The 17,388-nt window shown below is 38.6% G+C and overlaps 1 non-coding gene across 1 annotated transcript; it reads left to right on the top strand.

Moving 5' to 3' along the window:
• Positions 1 to 10,668: 10,668 nt before the first annotated feature.
• On the top strand, positions 10,669 to 10,776 carry LOC148573961 (small nucleolar RNA R71). The gene has a single exon (XR_015906095.1). It is a non-coding gene; the product is annotated as a small nucleolar RNA R71 (small nucleolar RNA).
• Positions 10,777 to 17,388: the final 6,612 nt, after the last annotated feature.

The following is a 17,388-nucleotide window of genomic DNA, read 5'->3' on the forward strand; positions in this document are numbered from 1 at the left end:
AAAAGTGCTTTCATTACTCATTCAATTCATCACTTTATCAACCAACTCCAACCATTCAAATTCAGAACTTCATTATACCAACAATAACATATCTTGTTCATTAATTTCACTACAAAATCAATCATCAATGTATCATTATAGTCATTAAAACCAATCACCTCATCAACCATGCACCACATTCATACCTTTCACCAACATACTAAATATCCACATCAAACAGGCATCAAACACATATTTCATCTTATCCTAGGTTGTCTAGCCTAAGTTTTCACGACACATTACATGTTATATATGAGAAACCAAAATCATACCTTGGCCGATTTCTCTCCTAAGCCAAAGACACTTAAGTTGGCAAGATCACAAGCCTCCAACACCAAAACTTCAGCACCCAAGGCTCAATCAAGCGCCCGATCTCTTCAAATGAGTTCCAAATTCACATATACACTACCTAACACATTATCACATTCATATACCGAATTTCAATACCCAAACTCACATAATCTAAGAATTTGCAAGGTTTTGAGAGTCCTTACCGTATAGGTGCCTTAATCAAACACAATTCGCAAATCCCTCAAGCTAATTTGAGCCCAAACACCAAGACATCAAGTTTTAATAACTAATCTCTCACAAAATTTTGAAAATTAGGGGAAAATGAGTGGCTTTGATGGAAATAAGATTTCTTACAAAAATTAGTTACCAGACTTTGTAGAGCTCGACGCAGTGAACGCGTAGTCACAAACGGTACGGCGATCAGAATTCCGGATTAGAAGATATAGCAAATTGAATGAAGAACAAGGGTTTGGGATAAATGTTCTTCTTCCCCCAAAGTTCCCAGCGTGTTTCATCATGGGAGGGTAGGAAATCCTGAAGTTTAGTTAAGTGTAGGTGGTCTAGGTTGGGCCTTGGGCCCAATACGGTCTCGGTTCAACCAGTTTGGCCCAATTTTGGTTAAAAACCTTTAAAATTAGTATAAAAATTCATATTTTAATTATTTTTATTTTTTTAAATTATAAAATTTAAGTTTCTAATTTTTTTAAATAATAATTAATTTATTAGCTAATTATTTGTTAATTTTTTGGGTTTTACACCGCTTTTTCTCCTTCATTACTTTCTATGGCACCCAAGACCGGAGAGTCTTCCTCTAGGAAGAGCAAAGAGAAGGTCTCAGTGACCAGTCCATATAATACAAACCGGTTTAGCGGCAAGATCCATGAGGAGCACTTTCATTAGATCACATACAAGCATGGTGAAGGGCGTAAATCATAGCCCCAAGAATTGGTGCACAATGGTGAGAGGGAGGATCCTGGACTTCAGTCCATAAAGTGTGAGGGAGGCACTTAGACTACCATATACAGGGGATGATGATGAGTCATATACTGAGAGGGTCAACAGCGATCGAAAGCCGGAGCAGATCCTTGCAGACTGATGAGCAGATAATTTATACGCTTTTTGGCATTGTTTTTAGTATGTTTTTAGTATATTTTAGTTAGTTTTTATTATATTTTTATTATTTTTTAAATAAAAATCACATTTCTGGACTTTACAAGGAGTTTGTGTGTTTTTCTGTGATTTCAGATATTTTCTGGCTGAAATTGAGGGACCTGAGCAAAAATCTGATTCAGAGGCTGAAAAAGGACTGCAGATACTGTTGGATTCTGACCTCCCTGCACTCGAAGTGGATTTTCTGGAGCTATAGAAGCCCAATTGGCGCGCTCTCAATTGTGTTGGAAAGTAGACATCATGGGATTTCTAGAAATATATAATAGTTTATACTTGGCCCGAGATTTGATGGCCCAAAATGGCGTTCCAAGTCAGCATAAAATTCCTGGCGTCAAAACGCCAAAACTGGCATAAAAGCTGGAGTTAAACGCCCAAACTGGCACAAAAGCTGGTGTTTAACTCCAAGAAAAGTCTCTACACATGAAATCTTCAATGCTCAGCCCAAGCACACACCAAGTGGGCCCGGAAATGGATTTCTGCATTAATTACTCATTTCTGTAACCCTAGGCTACTAGTTCTCTATAAATAGGACCTTTTTCTATTGTATTTTCATCTTCGGATCATCTTTCAATCAATATTTTAATCATGTTTTTATGATTGAACCCTCTTTGGGAGGCTGGCCATTCGGCCATGCCTAGACTTTTTGTTCTTATGTATTTTCAATGGTGGAGTTTCTACACACCATAGATTAAGGTGTGGAGCTCTGCTGTTCCTCATGAATTAATGCAAAGTACTATTGTTTTTCTATTCAACTCAAGTCTATTTCTTCTCCAAGATATTCATTCGCACTCAAGAACATGATGAATGTGATGATTATGTGACACTCATCACCATTCTCACCTATGAACGTGTGCCTGACAACCACTTCCATTCTACATGCAAACAAGCTTGAATGTGTATCTCTTGGGTTTCTAATCTAAGATTAGAACCTTCGTGGTATAGGCTAGAACTATTGGCAGCCATTCTTGAGATCCGGAAAGTATAAACCTTGTCTGTGGTATTCCGAGTAGGGTCTGGGAAGGGATGACTGTGACGAGCTTCAAACTCGCGAGTGTTGGGCGTAATGACAGACGCAAAAGGATCAATGAATCCTATTCCAACATGATCGAGAACCGACAGATGATTAGCCGTGCGGTAACAGCGTATTTGGACCATTTTCACTGAGAGGACGGGAGGTAGCCATTGACAACGGTGAAACCCAACATAAAGCTTGCCATGGAAAGGAGTATGAATGATTGGATGAAGGCAATAGGAAAGCAGAGGTTCAGAAGGAACAAAGCATCTTCATACGCTTATCTGAAATTCTCACCAATGAATTACATAAGTATCTCTATCCTATTATATATTTTATTCATCTTTTAATTATCAATTCTCCATAACTATTGAATCCACCTGACTGAGATTTACAAGATGACCATAGCTTGCTTCAATCCGACAATCTCTGTGGGATCGACCCTTACTCACGTAAGGTTTATTACTTGGATGACCCAGTACACTTGCTGGTTAGTTATGCGGAGTTGTGATAAAGAGTTGAGATTACAATTGTGCGTACCAAGTTGTTGGCACCATTGATGATCACAATTTCGTGCACCACAGACATATGCCTTCCAGGAGCTCAATGGAGGCTCAACTCTGAGGGTCAGCCTTACCAGTTGGGATGGCACGACCTAAAACCGGTTGCTCGAGGGTGGTTGGAGTTTATTCAGGGCTCCATCATCCCGACAAGCAACCGTTCGAAGGTTACCATAGACCGAGCAGTGATAATTCACTGTATCATGCTCGGTAATGAAGTGGAGGTGGAGGTGGAGTGAGGGATTCCATAGGAGATTTATAGCATGGCTGCTAACTGATAAACCCAATATTTAGTGTTTATCTTGTGTTGAATTTAGAGGGTTTTGTCAATCTTTCTCCCATTTATCCAATGAAATAGCATGGTTTTGTAAATTCTCCTTTAATTGTGCTTAAGAGTGAAAACATGCTTTTTAGGTCCTTAATTGTTTAATCTTGATTTACCTTTGATTCCATTAGATGCCTTGATATGTTTGTTAAGTGATTTCAGATTTAGGAGGCAAAGATTGGATCAAGGGAAGGAAGGAAAAGCATGTAAAAAATGGAGAACTCATGAAGAAATGAAGGAATCGCAAAAGCTGTCAAGCCGACCTCTTCGCACTTAATCGACCATAACTTGAGCTACAGAAATCCAAATGATGCGGTTTCAGTTGCGTTGGAAAGATAACATCCGGGGCTTCGAAACGATAAAATATTTGCTATATTTGCTATCTGTATGGTGACGCGTACGTGCACTGTACATGCACACGTTGTTGCTGCTATATGATTCACTTAAAGCAATACATGGCCAGCAAATTCTAAAGCCTTGTGGACCCAATCTAACTCATTTCTGATGCTATTTAAGCCAAGGATTGAAGAGGAATCAACATATGTTAGATACTTTTTATACTATCACACATTAGTTTTGTTTAGAGTAGTTTTAGAGAGAGAAGCTCTCACTTCTCTCTAGGATTAGGATTAAGTTTTAGATCTAGATTAGAATTTCTTAGATCTAGGTTTAATTTCATGCTTTTATTTACTTTTTCTTTTGCAATTCTTCTTCTTCTACCTTTCCTCTCTCTAGTTTAGCATTTAATTCATGTAATTCTCTACTTTTATGTTGATGCACTTTTGTTCTTCTATCTCTCTTTTAATGCAATTTATGATTCATGTTCCTTTATTGTTCATTTGATTTGTTGTTGTTTAATTCCTTGCAATTGAGTAGTGTAGATTTACTTTCCATGCAATTTTACTATACTTTCCTTTTATGCCTTCCAAGTGTTTGATGAAATGCTTGGTTGGACTTTAGTGTAGATTTTGTTCCTCTTGGCTTTGGTAGAGTAATTAGCGACACTTGAGTTATCTAATGCCTTTGTTGATTGATAATTAGAAGTTGCTAATTGATTTGGATACCACTAAAGCTAGTCTTTCCCTTGGGAGTTGGCTAGGAGTTGTGGAATCAAGTTGATTCATCCACTTGACTTTCCTCCATAGTTAGAGGTTAACTAAGTGGTAGCAATGGATAATTGTGGTCACAATTGAGGAGGATAACTAGGATAGGACTTCTAATTCTCACAACCTTGCCAAGAGCTTTCTAGTTGTTAGTTTATTTTCATTGCCATTTATTTTTCATGCCTCTTATCCCAAAAACCCCAAAACATACTCCATAACCAATAACAAGACACTTCATTGTAATTCCTAGAGAGAACGACTCGAGGTTCAATACTTCGGTTTATAAATTTAGGGGTTTGTACTTGTGACAAACAAATTTTTGCATGAAAGGACTATTGTTGGTTTAGAGACTATACTTGCAACGAGAATTCATTTGTGAATTCTAAACCACATAAAAGTCTAATGGTGCACGAAATTGTGATGTCCAGGCTCAAACAATCCCTGGCAACGTGAGCAACTTGGTACGCATAATCGTGATTACACTTTAATTATGTAAAATTCATGGCTCTTTCTTTCCCTGGCAATGGCGCCAAGAACATGGTGCCAATACCATGGTTCACAACTTCGATACAACTAACCAGCAAGTGCACTGGGTCGTCCAAGTAATACCTTACGTGAGTAAGGGTCGAATCCCACGGAGATTGTTGGTATGAAGCAAGCTATGGTCACCTTGTAAATCTCAGTCAGGCAGATATAAAGTGATAATGGTGTTTTCGAATATTATATAATAAAATAGGGATAGAGATACTTATGTAAATCATTGGTAGGAATTTCAGATAAGCGAATGGAGATGCTTTTCGTTCCTCTGAACCTCTACTGTCCTGCTATCTTCATCCAATCAGTCTTACTCCTTTCCATGGCTGGCTTTATGTGATACATCACCACTGTCAATGGCTACTTTCGGTCATCTCTCGGGAAAATGATCCAATGCCCTGTCACGGCACGGCTAATCGTCTGGAGGCATCACCCTTGTCAATGGCTTCATCTTATCCTCTCAGTGAATAATATGCTCACGCACCCTGTCACGGCACGGCTATTCATCTGTCGGTTCTCGATCATGCTGGAATAGGATTTACTATCCATTTGCGTCTGTCACTAACGCCCTGCAATCGCGAGTTTGGAGCTCGTCACAGTCATTCATTCATTGAATCCTACTCGGAATACCACAGACAAGGTTTAGACCTTCCGGATTCTCTTGAATGCCGCCATCATTCTAGCTTATGCCATGAAGATTCTGGTTAGGAGATCTAAGAGATATTCATTCTAGCTTATTTCATGTAGAACAGAAGTGTTTGTCAGGCACGCGTTCATAAGGGAGAAGGATGATGAGCGTCACACATAATCATCACCTTCATCACGTTCTTGGGTGCGAATGGATATCTTAGAGGCAAAATAAGATAAATTGAATAGAAAACAGTAGTACTTTGCATTAATCTTTGAGGAACAGCAGAGCTCCACACCTTAATCTATGGAGTGTAGAAACTCTACCGTATGAAAATACATAAGTGAAGGTCCATGCATGGCCGAGATGGCCAGCCCCCTAAAACGTGATCAAAGGATCATAAGGTAATCCAAAGATCCAAAGATGATCAAAAGATGCCTAATACAATAGTAAAAGGTCCTATTTATAATAAACTAGCTACTAGGGTTTACATGAGTAAGTAATTGATGCATAAATTCACTTCCTGGGCCCACTTGGTGTGTGTTTAGGCTGAGCCTGAGTGTTGCACGTGTAGAGGTTCTTCTTGGAGTTGAACGCCAGTTTTTGTGCCAGTTTGGGCGTTCAACTCTGGTTTTGGCTCCTTTTCTGGCGCTGGACGCCAGATTTGGGCAGAGAGCTGGCGTTGAACGCCAGTTTACGTCGTCTATTCTTGGCCAAAGTATGAACTATTATACATTGCTGAAAAGCCCTGGATGTATACTTTCCAACTCAATTGGAAGCGCGCCATTTCGAGTTCTGTAGCTCCAGAAAATCCACTTTGAGTGCAGGGAGGTCAGAATCCAACAGCATCAGCAGTCCTTCTTCAACCTCTGAATCTGATTTTTGCTCAAGTCCCTCAATTTCAGCCATAAAATAACTGAAATCACAGAAAAATACACAAACTCATAGTAAAGTCCAGAAATGTGAATTTAACATAAAATCTATTAAAAACATCCCTAAAAGTAACTAGATTCTACTAAAGATATACTAAAAACAATGCCAAAAAGCGTATAAATTATCTGCTCATCACAACACCAAACTTAAATTGTTGCTTGTCCCCAAGCAACTGAAAATCAAAATAGGATAAAAAGAATAGAATATACTATAAATTTCAAACTATCAATGAAACATAGCTTCAATCATATGAGCGGGACTTATAGCTTTTTGCCTCTTGAATAGTTTTGGCATCTCACTTTATCCATGGAGGTTCAGAATGATTGGCATCTATAGGAACTCAGAGTTCAGATAGTGTTATTGATTCTCCTAGTTCAGTATGATGATTCTTGAACACAGCTGTTTTATGAGTCTTGGCCGTGGCCCTAAGCACTTTGTTTTCCAGTATTACGACCGGATACATAAATGCCACAGACACATAACTGGGTGAACCTTTTCAGATTGTGACTCAGCTTTGCTAAAGTCCCCAATTAGAGGTGTCCAGGGTTCTTAAGCACACTCTTTTTTTTACTTTGGACCTTGACTTTAACCGCTCAGTCTCAAGTTTTCACTTGACACCTTCACGCCACAAGCACATGGTTAGGGACAGCTTGGTTTAGCCGCTTAGACCAGGATTTTATTCCTTTAGGCCCTCCTATCCACTGATGCTCAAAGCCTTGGGATCCTTTTTATTTGCCCTTGCCTTTTGGTTTTAAGGGTTATTGGCTTTTTGCTCTTGCCTCTTGGTTTTAAGAGCTTTTGGCTTTTTCTGCTTGCTTTTCTTTTTCTTTCTATTTTTTTTTTTTTGCCTATTTTTTTTTTCTGCAAGCTTTGTTCATTGCTGCTTTTTCTTGCTTCAAGAATCATTTTATGATTTTTCAGATTATCAAATAACATGTCTCCTAGTCATCATTCTTTCAAGAGCCAACATATTTAACATTCTTAAACAACAACTTCAAAAGACATATGCACTGTTCAAGCATACATTCAGAAAACAAGAAGCATTGTCACCACATCAATATAATTAAGCTAAGTTCAAGGATAAATTCGAAACTCATGTACTTCTTGTTCTTTTGAATTAAAACATTTTTTGTTTAAGAGAGGTGATGAATTCATAGGACATTCATAACTTTAAGACATAGTTACTAACTACTAATGATCATGTGATGAAGAGACAAACATAGATAAGCACATAACATAGAAAACGAAAAACAGAGAAAGTAAGAGCAAGGAATGAATCCACCTTAGTGATGGTGGCGTTTCCTTCTTGAGGAACCAATGATGTCCTTGAGCTCTTCTATGTCTCTTCCTTGTTTTTGTTGCTCCTCCTTCATTGCTTTTAGATCTTCTCTGATTTCATGAAAGATGATGGAGTGCTCTTGATGTTCCACCCTTAGTTGCTTCCAATAATTGTGTGGAAGAAATTGTATTCCTTGAGGTATCTCAGGGATCTCTTGATTTGCAGTCAAATGTTCTACCACTGAGCTATAGACCCTTGATGGAAGCTTTTGTCTTCCCTTTCCTCTTTTTAGAGGTTTCTCTGGCCTTAGGTGCCATCAATGGTTATGGAAAAAAAAAATAAAAAAGCTATGCTTTTACCACACCAAACTTAGAATGTTGCTCGCCCTCGAGCAAAAGAAGAAAGAATATAAGAAGAAGAAGAAGATATGGAGGAGATGGATGGAGGTGTGTATTCGGCCATATGGGTGGGATTGGGTGGGAGAGAGTTGTTGAATTTTGAAGGTAGTGGGTGTATGGATGTGAGTGGTAGATGGAAAACAGAAGGGATGATCATGAATGGGAAGAGAGATGATGAGGTAGGTGGGGATCCTGTGGGGTCCACAGATCCTGAGATGATCCTGTGGGGTTCACAGATCCTGAGATGATCCTGTGAGGTCCACAGATCCTGAGGTGTCAAGGCATTTACATCCCTGCACCAATTTAAGCATGTAAAATGCCCTTGTACACAACTCTGGGCGTTCAGCGCCAGGTTGGTGGCCATTTTGGGCGTTCAACGCCCATTTGTGTGCCATTTCTGGTGTTGAACGCCAGAACCATGCCTGTTCTGGCGTTCAGCGCCCAGAAGCTGCCCATTTTGGGCGTTCAGCGCCAGAACCATGCTCTGTTCTGGCGCTGAACGCCAGAGAGATGCTCCTCCAGGGTGTGATTTTTCTTCTGCTGTTTTTTGATTCCGTTTTCAATTTTTATATTTATTTTGTGACTCCACATGATCATGAACCTAAGAAAACATGAAAAATAATGAAAATAAAAGTTAGATAAACATTGGGTTGCCTCCCAACAAGCGCTTCTTTAATGTCAATAGCTTGACAGTGGGCTCTCATGGAGCCTCACAGATGTGCAGAGCTTTGTTGAGACTCTCCAACACCAAACTTAGAGTCTGGATATGGGAGTTCAACACCAAACTTAGAGTTTGGTTGTGGCCTCCCAACACCAAACTTAGAGTTTGACTGTGGGGGCTCTGGTTGACTCTGCTTTGAGAGAAGCTTTTTCTGCTTCCTTTCCATGGTTGCAGAGGGAGATCCTTGAGTTTTAAACACCAGGGAGTTCTCATTCCATTGAAGGACTATTTCACCTCTGTCAACATCAATCACAGCTCTTGCTGTGGCCAGGAAAGGTCTTCCTAGGATGATGGATTCATCCTCTTCCTTTCCAGTATCCAGGACTATGAAATCAGCAGGGATGTAAAGGCCTTCAACCTTTACTAATACGTCCTTTACTTGTCCATAAGCCTGTTTTCTTGAACTGTCTGCCATCTCTAATGAGATTTTAGCAGCTTGCACCCCATAGATTCCCAGTTTCTCTATTACAGAGAAGGGCATGAGGTTTATTCCTGAACCAAGGTCACACAGAGCCTTAAAGATCATGGTGCCTATAGTACAAGGTATTATGAACTTTCCAGGATCCTGTCTCTTCTGAGGCAATGTCAGTTGATCCAGATCACTTAGTTCATTGATGAACAAGGGAGGTTCAACTTCCCAAGTATCAATGCCAAATAATTTGGCATTCAGCTTCCTGATTGCACCAAGAAACTTGGCAGTTTGCTTTTCAGTAACATCCTCATTCTCTTCAGAAGAGGAATACTCATCAAAGCTTATGAAGGGCATAAGGAGGTTCAATGGAATCTCTATGGTCTCTAGATGAGTCTCAGAGTCCTTTGGTTCCTCAGAGGGAAGCTCCTTATTGATCACTAGACGTCCCAGGAGGTCTTCCTCCTTGGGATTCACGTCCTCTCCTCTCCTCACAGGTTCGGCCATGATGCTTATGTCAATGGCCTTGCGCTCTCCTTTTGGATTCTCTTCTGTATTGCTTGGGAGAGTACTAGGAGGGATTTCAGTGATTCTTTTACTCAGCTGGCCCACTTGTGCTTCCAAATTTCTAATGGAAGACCTCGTTTCATTCATGAAACTTACAGTGGCCTTGGATAGATCAGAGACTAAGTTTGCTAAGCTAGATGGATTCTGCTCAGAATTCTCTGTCTGTTGCTGAGTGGATGATGGAAAAGGTTTATTATTGTTAAACCTGTTTCTTCCACCATTATTAAAGCCTTGTTGAGGCTTTTGATCCTTCCATGAGAAATTTGGATGATTTCTCTGTGATGAGTTATAGGTGTTTCCATAAGGTTCACCTAAGTAATTTACCTTTGCTATTGCAGGGTTTTCAAGATCATAAGCTTCTTCTTCAGAAGATGCCTCTTGAGTACTGTTGGATGCAGATTGCATTCCATACAGACTCTGAGAGATCATATTGACTTGCTGAGTCAATATTTTGTTCTGAGCCAATATGGCATTCAGAGTACCAATCTCAAGAACTCCCTTCTTCATAGGCGTCCCATTATTCACAGGATTCCTTTCAGAAGTGTACATGAACTGGTTATTAGCAACCATGTCAATGAGTTCTTGAGCTTCTGCAGGCATTTTCTTTAGGTGAATGGATCCACCTGCAGAAGTGTCCAGTGACATCTTAGATAACTCAGACAGACCATCATAGAATATATCCAGGATGGTCCATTCTGAAAGCATGTCAGAGGGACACTTTTTGGTCAACTGTTTGTATCTTTCCCAAGCTTCATAGAGGGATTCACCTTCTTTCTGTCTGAAGGTTTGAACATCAGCTCTAAGCTTGCTCAGCTTTTGAGGAGGAAAGTACTTGGCTAAGAAAGCCGTGACCAGCTTATCCCAAGAGTTCAGGCTGTCTTTGGGTTGAGAATCCAACCATAATCTAGCTCTGTCTCTTACAGCAAAAGGGAAAAGCATGAGTCTGTAGACTTCAGGATCTACTCCATTAGTCTTAACAGTATCACATATCTGCAAAAATTCAGTTAAGAACTGAAAAGGATCTTCAGATGGAAGTCCATGAAACTTGCAGTTCTGCTGCATCAGAGAAACTAATTGAGGTTTCAGCTCAAAGTTGTTTGCTCCAATGGCAGGAATGGAGATGCTTCTTCCATGTAAATTGGAATTAGGTGCAGTAAAGTCACCAAGCATCTTCCTTACATTATTATTATTTTCGGCTGCCATCTCCTCTTCCTGTTCGAAAATTTCTGAAAGGTTATCTCTGGATTGTTGTATTTTAGCTTCTCTTAATTTTCTCTTCAGAGTCCTTTCAGGTTCTGGATCTTCCTCAACAAGAATGTTCTTGTCCTTGCTCCTGCTCATATGACAAAGAAAAAGGCACAGAAAAATAGTAATAATAATAGAGATCCTTTATACTAGAGTATAGGGATCCCTGTGTGAGTAGAAGAAGAGGGGGAGACAAAGAATGTAATATAATGGAAGAAACACAACTGTGAGGATGGCAGAGATGTGAGATGAGATGTTAGGATAGAATAAGATGGGGGAGGGATAATTTTCGAAAATTATTTTGAAAAAGAGTTAGTGATTTTCGAAAATGGTTTTTGAAAATTGTTAGTCTTTTTTCGAAAAAATTTTTTAAATTAAAAATAAAAATAAGAATAATTAGTTAATTAAAAAGAAATTTTTGAAAAAGAGGGAAGATATTTTCGAAAATTAGAGAGAGAGAGTTAGTTAGGTAGTTTTGAAAAAGATAAGAAACAAACAAAAAGTAGTTAGTTAGTTGAAACAAATTTTGAAAATCAATTTTTGAAAAGAGAAGGAGATAAGAAGTTAGAAAAGATATTTTGAAATCAAATTTGAAAAAGATAAGATAAGAAGATATATATATATTTTTTTTGAAAAGATATGATTGAAGTTAGTTTTTGAAAAAGATTTGATTTTTAAAATCACAATTAATGACTTGATTCACAAGAAATCACAAGATATGATTCTAGAACTTAAAGTTTGAATCTTTCTTAACAAGCAAGTAACAAACTACAAATTTTTGAATCAAAACATTAATTGATTATGTTATTTTCGAAAATTTGATATAAAAATAAGAAAAATATTTTTGAAAAATATTTTTAGAATTTTCGAAAATAACCAAAAATTTTGAAAAAGATTTGATTTTTGAAAAAAAGATTTTGAAAAAGATAAGATTTTCAAATTGAAAATTTGATTTGACTCATGAGAAACAATTTGATTTTAAAAATTTTTGAAAAAGTCAACTCAAATTTTCGAATTTGATGAGAGAAAAGAGGAAGATATTTTTTTGATTTTTTTTTGAATTTTTATGAAAAACATGAAAATTATGCAATGCATGAAATTTTTTTTAGATCAAAACAATGAATGCATGCAAGAATGCTATGAATGTCAAGATGAACACCAAGAACACTATGAATGTCAAGATGAACATCATAGACACAATTTTAAAAAATTTTTAATGCAAAGAAAACAGGCAAGACACCAAACTTAGAATTCTTTAATGCTTAGACACTAAGAATTCAAGAATGCATATGAAAAACAAGAAAAGACACAAAACAACAAATCATCAAGATCAAACAAGAAGACTTACCAAGAACAACTTGAAGATCATGAAGAACACTTTGAATGCATGAAATTTTCGAAAAATGCAAGATGCATATGCAAGTGACACCAAACTTATGATATGACTCAAGACTCAAACAAGAACACAAAAATATTTTTGATTTTTATGATTTTCTGATTTTTTTGTATTTTCTTTTAATTTTTTTCGAAAATTATTGTGAGAAGTAAGAATAAGGATTTCAAAATTTTTAATATGAATTCCAGGAATCTTGCCATGTTAGTCTTAAAGCTCCAATCAAAGGGTCAGGCATGGCTTAATAGCCAGCCAAGCTTTAATAAAAATATGAGTGTAATTCAGACATGACAAGCCTAACATACCCTATCCAAAAGGATTGGGCATGACTCCACTGAAGTGATTAGCAAATTCCAAAGCAGTTTGGGTATGGCTTTACAGCCAGATAGGCTTCAGCATGCTTCATGAAACACTAGAATCCATTCTTAAAAATTTTGAAGCCATAGAATAATTTATTTTTGAAAACATTATTTTTAAAAAAAAATTTTTTTTTTCGAAAACAAAGGAAAATATTGTTGAAAGATTTTTGAAAACAAAACAAAAAGAAAGTTACCCAATCTGAGCAACAGGATGAACCGTCAGTTGTCCAAACTCAAACAATCCCCGGCAACGGCGCCAGAAACTTGGTGCACGAAATTGTGATGTCCAGGCTCAAACAATCCCCGACAATGGCGCCAAAAACTTGGTGCACGAAATTGTGATATCCAGGCTCAAACAATCCCTGGCAACGTGAGCAACTTGGTACGCGTAATCGTGATTACACTTTAATTATGTAAAATTCATGGCTCTTTCTTTCCCTGGCAATGGCGCCAAGAACATGGTGCCAATACCATGGTTCACAACTTCGATACAACTAACCAGTAAGTGCACTGGGTCGTCCAAGTAATACCTTACGTGAGTAAGGGTCGAATCCCACGGAGATTGTTGGTATGAAGCAAGCTATGGTCACCTTGTAAATCTCAGTCAGGCAGATATAAAGTGATAATGGTGTTTTCGAATATTATATAATAAAATAGGGATAGAGATACTTATGTAAATCATTGGTAGGAATTTCAGATAAGCGAATGGAGATGCTTTTCGTTCCTCTGAACCTCTGCTGTCCTGCTATCTTCATCCAATCAGTCTTACTCCTTTCCATAGCTGGCTTTATGTGATACATCACCACTGTCAATGGCTACTTTCGGTCATCTCTCGGGAAAATGATCCAATGCCCTGTCACGGCACGGCTAATCGTCTGGAGGCATCACCCTTGTCAATGGCTTCATCTTATCCTCTCAGTGAATAATATGCTCACGCACCCTGTCACGGCACAGCTATTCATCTGTCGGTTCTCGATCATGCTGGAATAGGATTTACTATCCTTTTGCGTCTGTCACTAACGCCCTGCAATCGCGAGTTTGGAGCTCGTCACAGTCATTCATTCATTGAATCCTACTCGGAATACCACAGACAAGGTTTAGACCTTCCGGATTCTCTTGAATGCCGCCATCATTCTAGCTTACGCCACGAAGATTCTGGTTAGGAGATCTAAGAGATATTCATTCTAGCTTATTTCATGTAGAACAGAAGTGTTTGTCAGGCACGCGTTCATAAGGGAGAAGGATGATGAACGTCACACATAATCATCACCTTCATCACGTTCTTGGGTGCGAATAGATATCTTAGAGGCGAAATAAGATGAATTGAATAGAAAACAGTAGTACTTTGCATTAATCTTTGAGGAACAGCAGAGCTCCACACCTTAATCTATGGAGTGTAGAAACTCTACCGTATGAAAATACATAAGTGAAGGTCCAGGCATGGCCGAGATGGCCAGCCCCGTAAAACGTGATCAAAGGATCATAAGGTAATCCAAAGATCCAAAGATGATCAAAAGATGCCTAATACAATAGCAAAAGGTCCTATTTATAATAAACTAGCTACTAGGGTTTACATGAGTAAGTAATTGATGCATAAATCCACTTCCTGGGCCCGCTTGGTGTGTGTTTGGGCTGAGCCTGAGTGTTGCACGTGTAGAGGTCCTTCTTGGAGTTGAACGCCAGTTTTTGTGCCAGTTTGGGCGTTCAACTCTGGTTTTGGCTCCTTTTCTGGCGCTGGACGCCAGATTTAGGCAGAGAGCTGGCGTTGAATGCCAGTTTACGTCATCTATTCTTGGCCAAAGTATAGACTATTATATATTTCTGGAAATCCCTGGATGTCTACTTTCCAACGCAATTGGAAGCGCGCCATTTTGAGTTCTGTAGCTCCAGAAAATCCACTTTGAGTGTAGGGAGGTCAGAATCCAACAGCATCAGCAGTCCTTCTTCAACCTTTGAATCTGATTTTTGCTCAAGTCCCTCAATTTCAGCCAGAAAATACCTGAAATCACAGAAAAACACACAAATTCATGGTAAAGTCCAGAAATGTGAATTTAACATAAAATCTATTAAAAACATCCCTAAAAGTAACTAGATTCTACTAAAGATATACTAAAAACAATGCCAAAAAGCGTATAAATTATCCGCTCATCATCTAATCATCAAAATGACACCGTTGCCGGGGAATTGCAATGGTGTTGTGTTATTGGTTATTGTACATATGTGAATATTGTGAATAGCTTGATTTTTGGATTATTTGCTAGTCTTTGCTAGTTTAGGACTTTGTTTCATTATTTTTCTATTAGCTTTCAAATTTTATTTTCTCTTTTCACCATGAATTCTCACTTTAGCTATGAGTGTGATTACAACTATGTTGTAGGTAATGGGAGCTACAATGAGGATGTGTATCAAGGATGGGATAACCAAAGGTGGGAGAAGCCATATGCATATGATCAATCTTCACGGCAACAACCTCCACCAATGCACTATGAAGAAGAGCCATTCTATGATGCATACCAATCTAATGGCTATGGTGAATCTCCTTGTGACTTTCAAGAACCACTACCATATGCCTATGAGCCATATCCTCAACATAACCCTCAACCATACTCACAAGCCCCTTCTTACCAACCACCTTCATATGACCCTAATCCATATCTACCCCTCCAACATCCATATGAACCATATGAGCCACCACCATCCCAACATCAATACTTTCAAGAACCACCCCCTCCATATTATTACCAAGATGAACCACCTCCAATGTATACAAATTTTCAATCACAAGATGAATGCTACTTTCCACCACAACTTCCCATGGAAGAATATTCATGTCCTTCGCTCCAAGAGCCATATGATTCTAGTCATATTATCCAAGAGGAATAAGAGTCAAGGGATCGTCTCAAGGAAGCCTTGGATCAATTTCAAGTAACCATGGAGTGTGTTGTGCAACAAGCGAAAAGGATGGAAAATATTGAACCACCACAACTCTACCAAGAAGAACCACCTTCCTACTATGAATCCCTCCCTCAAATTGATGAACCCTTCCATCCACCCCAACCTCCAATGGATGATATCCTTGATGTTCTTGTTCAAGGACAAGAGGAGATGAAAAGGGATGTAGAACAATTCACGGCCGCCTTGGATGAGGTGGTAAATCGGTTAGCATCCCAATGCTTGAACACTCAAGAAACTCCCATAGCTACATGTGGAGAATCAAATGAAGAGTATAATATGAAGGAGAGATTGTTGGAGAATGAGGGAAGTTTCTTTGTATTGGAACAATTGGAGGAAGCTATAATTGTTGAAGAAGAGAAAGAATTGGTTGAAGACTTAGGAAATGCGGAGCCTCCATGGGAACATAGAGTTGAAGAAAACCCCTCCAAGATGATTGAAATTGATGCTAGGGAGGAAAGTGCACACCTTCCAAGGCATATTCCATATGAAGACTTGGATGGGATAGAGCAAGAATTGAGTTCCCATGGTGATGAAGATCAAGCATCAAGTCTTAGTGGTGAAGAATCCTTTGAGCATGAAGAACCTTCTCCTGTGAGATGTGAAAGCAATGAGGAGGTAAATTTCTCTCATCCTCCTATTTATGATTTGAATAAGGAAAAAGGCTTAGATAAAATTGTTGAACAAAGGATTGAAATTAAGAGATCTTGTGAAGAGGTGGAAGTCCTTAGAAAGAGAAGGATGGGAGTTGGATACGCTTTATCAAGACCCTTGGAATTGTCTTTGCCTAGGTTGCCATCTACTCCTTCATTTGAGTGGGTGAAATTCATTTCTATTAGCTTTATTATTCCACTTGAATATGGCTTGCTTGAAACGGATGGACAACTTAGGGAGCTTTGTGGGATGAAGCGTAAGCAAAAAAGATTTTGTGGTTGGCGTTACAAATCAAGGCTTATTATGGTTGATGCTTCAAACATGAAACATAAAGGTTGGAGTAGTGCTCAAATAGATGGGTCTAGGGGATTGTTGGTCACTCTATTGAGAATTCTCCTTACCTGCCACCCGATTGGACTAATAATGATGATCAACTTCAAGACGAGTGTGAAAACAAAGTGTGGGATCCCGGATCACAAGAAGAGGACCAACTTTGGGAGCCCCAAGCTTGTGAAGAACTCCATCAAGACTTGGCTCAATCCATGAGATATCTTGGGGCACAATGGAGAACCAAGCATTGGTGGGAGTTCCAAGATGAGTTTAAGCACAAGCCACCTTGATAGGAGCTCCCCATAAGTCCAACTTAAGGACAATAAACAAAAGTGCTAGGTGGGAGACACCCCACCATGGTAATATCTTTTCATTTTTCCTTTTGTAAATATTGGTAAAAGTAGTTTAATTTCATGTTTTTACTAGTTTGTTGAGTTTATTTGGTAGTATAATATGTTAAATAAGGTTTTAGGTTGTTTTGATAGC

This window comes from Arachis ipaensis, chromosome B2, assembly GCF_059453495.1.
Source record: "Arachis ipaensis isolate K30076 ecotype BB chromosome B2, ASM5945349v1, whole genome shotgun sequence".
In the NCBI taxonomy this organism is placed as follows: domain Eukaryota; kingdom Viridiplantae; phylum Streptophyta; class Magnoliopsida; order Fabales; family Fabaceae; genus Arachis; species Arachis ipaensis.